Raw genomic sequence first — 7,990 nt, forward strand, 5'->3', positions numbered from 1 at the left:
GCCACGCGTTTTAGATCAGGATTTGGGTGTGTGCGCGCGCGTGCGCGTGTGTGACACGTACGATTTTTTCCCCCCCTTAGTGCTTCAGCTTATATTTAAGATTATACATCTAGACATTTGTTTTCTGTCGGGATACAAGGTACAGCGGGCATGGGCTTGACTGAACAGCTTTTACTTAAAAAGAAAATAAAAGGATCTGAGAAAAGAAGACGAGTGGAACCTTTGGTAGTGCAGTTGGGAAACAGTTGTGAGCTCTAGTTTATTGGAACTGCCTTGGCTTTACAAATTTCACATTCTTGTAGCAGTAGTTCTTACTTGGAAATTGGCCTTCTGCCCAGGACAGATTTTGATTTTTCTCTTGTGTGTACTGTGACACAGCACTGATGAAGTGTTGGATCTGAGAAGATCAGTTTAATTCTTTTTTACTTTGACAGATTTGGTTCCTGCCTCCCCTACACCTTTAGAGAAAGGATTTTGGCAGGTAAAGAAGGACATGAAGAAGTGGGATCGAATGTTCTGTTTGGCTCGTCTAAGCTTTGTTGAGCCAGGAATAACATTTTTTTTTTTTGTCATTTTAGCCTGCCCCAAGTCCCACATGCGAGATTTCCCACAGGAGTAAAATGCAGGCCACACCGAAACCACAGTAGAATAACATTACTTGCACATCAGCCAACTTATGTATTAACATTCTAATTCTGTGTCTAGTTCTTCTTACCAAATTTATAATGGCTTCATTAACTATTTAGCCACTCATAAAGTAGTTTGAACAAAGTGCTGTGGGAACATGAAAGATCATTGTTCTGCTTGAGTTTTTGTTAAGAGAATGTGTCACATAGGCTTTCTTCAGATTGGTGTGGAATTTTGCTAGGTATATTCTCAAAGTATAGATGTCTTAGGGGTATTGCAAGATTTGAGAAGAAAAATGAAATATTTTGTATAGACATTTGGACTTGAGCCAGTCAAGTGACACAGAGCTGCCAATTTTAAACTGAGAATGTCACGATAACATCTGTATTCCAGAAAGACATATCCAGCAGTCTGGAAGATGGTTCCAGAAGGGAGATAGGGAGACAAAGTTGATGGCTGTCACAGGTAGGGGGACTTGCTTAAAGATCTCTTATTTACATTTTCTGGCTTTGTATAGACTTTATCCTTCATTGACAACCTTTTTTTCGCTTTCTTTCATCTCATAAAGCTTGGAGACTTGAAGAAAGTGTGTATATTATTTAGAGTAATGTCTGATATGTAGTAAAAACTTAGTGTTACTGTCCTGTGTGAAAGTAGTGGGAAGAGGGATAATGAGGCCTTTAGAAGGTTATGACTGGGAAGCTGAAGTTGGTAAGTGACTAGAAAAGATTAATGAGAGGGATGATCCCTAGATTTTTTGACTTGGGGCATGGGTGTATACTAGTTAAGTTGGTTATGGAGTCAGAATGGGTTAAATTCTAATTCTTTCATTTACCCTTAGAATGACTATCACTGCTGGATTCTTGAATCCCTAACATTTAGGAAGTAGTCATAGTACCTGTTTAGTAGGGTTTAAGGATCAGGTGAAATTACGCATGTAATGCCTTTGGCACAGTACTTGGTATGTCACAAGTGCTCAATAAATATTAGTTGTTCCTTTTGTGGTGATAATAGTGAACTAGTGGAACACTGGAGGCTGTGAGGAGATGGTTAAAAAGAATTGACATTAGAGACAGAGAAAGGAATATAAGTTCAGTTTGGGACCAATCCAGTGAAGTGCTATGTGAACAGTTGAGATGTCTGTGATGTAGTTGTTGGATGAAATTAGGAGCTAGGGAAACAATAGACTCTGAAAAAGAGTTTACATAAAGTCTTTGTGCAGAGAAGTGTCATAAACTATGGAAAAAATTGGGGGTAGGAGAGGGCAACTGTGAGAGAAGGAGAGGAGGGGTTTATAGTGGTACAGTGTCAAGAGTCTTGCCACTATCAAAGGAAAACTGTTAACCGCATTGGCTTCTCCTACTTGTCTTTCTGATTACTTCCTACCCCTGCTCCCTAATTTTGTTATATAAAACCATGTAACTTTTCCTCTTGTTTCTAAAGCCACCTTTCTATACCCAAATCCAGCAAGGTTAACTTTATTTAGGAAGCAGTGCAGGCTGGAGGGCGGGAGTATGTTTACATGTAGAATTGTAGTTGTAGACAACTTCCACTAACCTACAGGGATTCTGTAGAGGACCTTTAGCTTTTCTCTCATATGTTTTATTTTTCTCAAAGTAGAAAGCGGTTAAAAAAAATCTGCATTATATAAGTTTGTGTTAGTTGGGCTCATGAGGAAAAAGAACAATGAGACTAATGAGAATTTATTTAGAAGATTTAGAAAAACAAATGCCCGTGGTATATAACATATGTCCATAATAAATTGCCCTACCCCTATTGTAGGCATTACAATAATAAATTGTCGTGTTTATGTGTTCTGGATGTGTGGTGTTGGGATAAGAACCCTGGAACCCAGAGCCTTGATGCCAGTTCATCAGGTACTGTATCACCAAGCTAAAACCCCATCCTACCTAGTTAGTAACTTCAAAGAAACAAATGTCATATTTTCTGTCTCTTAGGATATATGCTTTCCAGAGCAGATTTCTATCTGTTTTGCTCACTGCATAATCCCTAGGTACTTAGAAGAATAAATATTAATGTACACATAAATGAATTACTAGGATCCATTGGCTTTAATCTGTTTTGGCCCTGTGTAAGCCAGTTCTTTAGAATAATCATTCTAAAGAAAGAAAAGAATTGACCCTAGTGAGGAAGGTTAAAGTACTTCTGGAACTTATAAGAAGATACAGGACCAATAACAGAATTGTTGTCTATTATGATTCAACAGTTTCAGTGCCAGATGCTATAATTATTTGCCAGTTCCTTCCCTCCTCTTTCTCATATTTTACTACCATAGTTGTGGGGTGTGGTAAGGAGGAATGGACTTATATATGGATATAACTTTGTTCATAGATAAACTAACAACAGCCACATTATAAATGTGTCCTTTCTGGGTTATTAGCAGAACTTCAGGGCAGAGTCTCTGAAGTCTTGATAAGGATAACTGGAAAGCTAGGATAGAGATGCAAACAAATAGGGTTTAAACACAGTTTAACTTCTGTTTCTAGAGATTTTTGGATTGTTATTCTTTCAGTGCAGATGTAGGAGAGAAAATTTATTTTTTCTCAGAACTGGAATGCACAGGAAGCTAGGAACTATTGATTTGCACTTGCATTCCTAAACTACTCAGGCTGAGCACTGAGGATGACAGTTCAAAGACAACTCAAGTAACCAAGTCTGTTAGACTCTGGTCTCCAGTGAACAACCAAAAAAGACAGAAGTGAATCTGTGGCCAAGTGGTAGAGTGCCATCCTTGCTAAGGGAGAGCACTCTTGAGTTCAAGCCTAGCACTGGCACCTAGAAATAAAATTTTAAAAAATGCTGGGCTGGGAGTTTGGCCTAGTGGTAGAGTGCTTGCCTCGCATGCATGAAGACCTGGGATCGATTCCTCAGTACCACATATATAGAAAAGCCAAAAGTGGTGCTGTGGCTCAAGTGGTAGAGTGCTAGCCTTGAGAAAGCCCAACGATAGTGCTCAGGCTCTGAACTAAAAGCCCAAGACTGGCAAAAAAAAAAAATGCATAAGAGAAAGAGAAACAAAGGCAGAGAATGGGCAAGTAACATTAGCAAACAATAATTGTATATCTTCATAGAAAGCATATTAATTATTAAAATAAATTGGGGCATTTTACTTAAATCTTGTTTTAATATTGTGACTAATGGTTACTTTACTATACTTTTATGTGTTTGAACTTTGAGTTTAATTCACCAAATCCCTAAATATGTATCATGTGATCAACACTGAGCTGTGTGGAACACAAAACAGTTTCTCCTCTTGGAGAAGTTAAAAGATATTCAGTATAAAAGTAATCATTCAAAGCTGGTTGACTAATAACCCTGGCAGCTAATTCTTTGGCCCCCTCAACTTCAGTGACCTTCATTTCCACTGTATTATTTGGAACCTTTTTATTTTCTCCAAATCTTCCACATTACATATCCTTAAACTTCTGTGTCCTGTTCTCTGACCATAGTCTCCCGCCAGTCCTTCTAGCTCTCTCAGGTTCACACTTCATAGAACAGTGCCCTCCTCACAGAGACTGATTTCCATTTTCCTTTCCCTGTTGCAATAATATCTGTTATTAGGCATGCAGTTACTATCTGATATGAAGCTCCTGCTTCTCTGCTAGGTAACACACACCTCTGTTAGATGATCCCTTCTTCTGTCCTTGTCTTACTTTGGTAAGACTAATCCTGCATCTTCCCCTTCATTTTTTCTCAATTTTCTTTCCTTTGTCTGTCTTTCCTGGGCCTGGCCTGGGCTTCAACTTAGGGCCTAGGTACTGTCACTGAGTATTTTTGCTCAAGGCTAGTGCTCTACCACTTGAGCACTACTTCTATCTTTTTTTCTATGTGATTAATTGGAGTCTCAAAGACTTTCCTTTTGGGAGAGCTTTGAACCACAATCCTCAGATCTCAGCCTCCACAGTAGCTAGGATTACAGCATGAGCCAACAGCGCTTGGTTTCTTCCTCTTCCTGCCTGCCTGCCTGCCTGCCTGCCTACCTCCCTACCTCTCTCTCTCTCCTCCTCCTCCTTTCCCCCTCTCTTTCCCTCTCCCCTTTTCCCCCTCTCCCCTTCTCCCTATTAGAATTTTGTCGGGATAATATATAGAGGGGTTATAACATTCCTCAGGTAGTGGGTACATTACTTCTTGAACATTGTTACCCCTTCCCATGTTTTTCTCCCACTTTCCCTCCTCCCAACCTCCTCTCATCTTGTTTTTCCCTTCCCTTCCTTATTTCTGGTTTCTTTTCTCAACTTCCAAGGTTAAGTGAAGGAAATCTATCACAGTACCAGAAACAGAAACATACTTTATATTGCTTCATTTTTTTCCCCTTTTATGGTAAAAACCACAAGATTTACAATTTAGCCATTTCCAAGGATAGAATACTTGATAGACTTGTTGTAAAACAGATTTCCAAAATTTTCATCTTGCAAACATGAAACTGTATCTAATATACAGTTTTTTCCCTGCAGTTCTCATTAAGCATCCTTTACTTTTTGTTTCTATGAATTTGACAACTTTAGCCCATTTCACAAAAAGAGAATGATACGGTATTTTTCTTTTTGGATCCCTTTTTTTTTTTGCCAGTTCTGGGCTTGAGCTCAGGGCCTGAGCACTGTCCTTGGACTTAATCAAGGCTAGAGCTCTAGGACTTGAGCCTCAGCACCACTTCTGGCTTTTTTCTATGTATGTGGTACCAAGGAATCAAACCCAGGTCTTCATGCATGCTAGGCAAGCACTTTAACCACTAGGCCAAACTCCCAGCCCCCTATTTTTCTTTTTGGAAGGGTCGTTGAACTCAGGTCCAAGGTGCTGTCCCTGAGCTTTTGTGTTCATGGCTAGCTCTCTATTATTTAAGTCACAGCTTCACTTCCAGCCTTTGGGGGTTATTTGGAGATCAGAGTCTCACAGACTTTTCTTCTTCATGCAATCCACATAACTCAGCTTCCTGAGTAGCTAGAATTGCAAACCTGAACGACTGGTGTAGGTGTCTTGGTTGTTTTACTTAGCATAGTGACCACGTGGTTTAGTTGTAGCTTGTGACATAATTTCCATCCTTTCATGGTATAAAAATTATACTGTGGGCTGGGAGTTTGGCCTAGTGGTAGAGTGCTTGCCTAGCATGCACGAAGACCCGGGTTTGATTCCTCAGTACCACATATATAGAAAAAAGCCAGAAGTGGTGCTGAGGCTCAAGTGGTAGAGCGCTGGCCTTGAGAACGTCCAAGGACAGTGCTCAGGCCCTGAGCTCGAGCTCAGGACTGGCAAAAAAAAAAAAAATTACATTGTATATAGTACATTCAGTGTTTTGTGTAGCCATTTATCAATGGATATTTAAGCAACTTTCACCACTTAGCTTCTGTGAATAGTGCTGATGTGAACTTGAGTGTACAGATACCTCTAAAACAGCATTTATTTGGGGATATGTATATGTATATATGTATATATACACATTGTACATATATACATATACATATCCCATATGGACATAATATACAATGTCTATAAATGGGATTGTTGAGTCATATATCAGTTATATTTTTTAAATTTCTGGGAAACCTCTATACTATTTCCATTCTACCATCTAATGAGCAGTGCATAAATACTTAAGTTTCTCTATATCTTTACCAACACTTAACTATTTTTGGTTTTTGGATGGTAGCCACTTTAATGATTAATGAGGTATTATCTGATTTGGGTTTCATATTAACATTGCCTTCTGTAGTTCTTAAAGCATTTTAAAAATATATTTATTTGTTCTTGAATTTTTGGAGTCGATTATGCATTTTGGATATTAAAGAGATGTATGACTTGCAAACACTTTCTTCCATTCCTAAGTTGCCTTTTACTGTTGACTTTGTTCTTGGATATGTAGAAAAATTTTACTATGGAGTCTCATTTTCATTTGCCTATTCTTTTTTTTTTTTTGGCTTGTGCTTTTGAGTTCATATCCAAGAAATCCTTCTCAAATCTCTTAATAAGTTCTCTTCCTGTCTTTCTTAATCTATTTTGAGTCAATTTTTTGTATATGATACAAGCTAAACAACCACTTCGAACATGGTTCTAAGATTTTTCTTATAGAAATAAGAGGGAAAGTTCTGAAATGTGTAGTTAGGTTTAGGGGTGGGGCTAATGTTTGCGATTGTGTTAGGACACAGTTCTCTAATAATACTTCATTATCTATTCTACTCTGGATCTTTTTGTTCTTGTTGTGAGGCATTAGCATGGAAATAATCAATAGTCTAGGTTTAGCAGAATCTAAAACATAAAATGAGTAAGATAGAAGCATGTGTTATTTATTATAAACAAACAAGCAAACAGATTCATAGAACAGGTAATGACAAATGTTAGGAAGAAAATAAGATATGGTTAGAGCTGAATATGCTAGATAAACTACACTAAGTGACTGAAATCTACACCAGGTCCCCAGACTTACTTTAACTTATTGGTTTGCTTTTTTTGTCTGGTAATCTTTTAATCAGTGCCACAAAGAATGAAATGCTAGAGATTGAACCAGGGCCATGCACATGCTAGACAAGTATTCTACTGAGCTATAACCCCCCAGCCCCAACAATGTCACCTTTCCCTTGCATACCTTCTCAGAGGTTACCTGCTGAGCACATTAAGTAGGAAGGAATTTAGAGAAGAAGCAAGTCATCTGGGAAAATAATTTTTCACATAGTTTGGCTTTTCATGAAGCTGGGCTTGTGTTTAGTTTATAGAGACTTGAGCTTTTATCTGTCAGTGTCTCAACAGTACTTTATATTCCTGTATTCTGAATTAAGAACAAATTAAACCTGTCTAGTTAATAGAGGGAAAAGGGAAATAATTTTGTCAATCCCTGTGGAATTTGCAGTTTTGTTTTGATGTTTCTTGCATTTTAAAAAATTCATCTACATAACCTCATAAAATATTTAAATTTTTAACTTAGCTTATTAGACTATCTTTACAATTGATGTGTAAGACTTTTGCCCTACTCTCTTTGGTACATACGAATTTGAATGAGCCCCATGACTTATCAGCTGACATTGTGGTACATTTTTTTTTTTTTTTGCCAGTCCTGGGCTTGAGCTCAGGGCCTGAGCACTGTCCTTGGACTTTCTCAAGGCTAAAGCTCTACCACTTGAGCCTCAGCACCTCTTTCAGCTTTTTTCTATGTATGTGGTACCGAGAAGTCAAACCCGGGTCTTTTGGCCTCATTGTGGTACATTTTTAGAAACAAAGAATGTGATAGTAGATTTCCCTTAAGCAGCAATGACAGAAGTAAATTTAAGAAAATACAGATTTGTGTGTATCTGTACTGGTGTGATTACAGTTGTATATTGAATGACTTAGAAATATATCATCTCAGTGATTCCAA

General features: G+C 38.1%; 1 protein-coding gene across 1 annotated transcript in view; it reads left to right on the forward strand.

The window, feature by feature from the left end:
- Lnx2 (ligand of numb-protein X 2) overlaps window positions 1–7,990 on the forward strand; it is a 76,624-nt gene that overhangs the window by 716 nt on the left and 67,918 nt on the right. The gene's annotated exons all lie outside the window — the stretch shown is intronic.

The sequence above is a fragment of the Megascapheus bottae genome, chromosome 11 (genome assembly GCF_031878675.1).
Source record: "Megascapheus bottae isolate mThoBot1 chromosome 11, mThoBot2.hap1, whole genome shotgun sequence".
In the NCBI taxonomy this organism is placed as follows: Eukaryota; Metazoa; Chordata; class Mammalia; order Rodentia; family Geomyidae; genus Megascapheus; species Megascapheus bottae.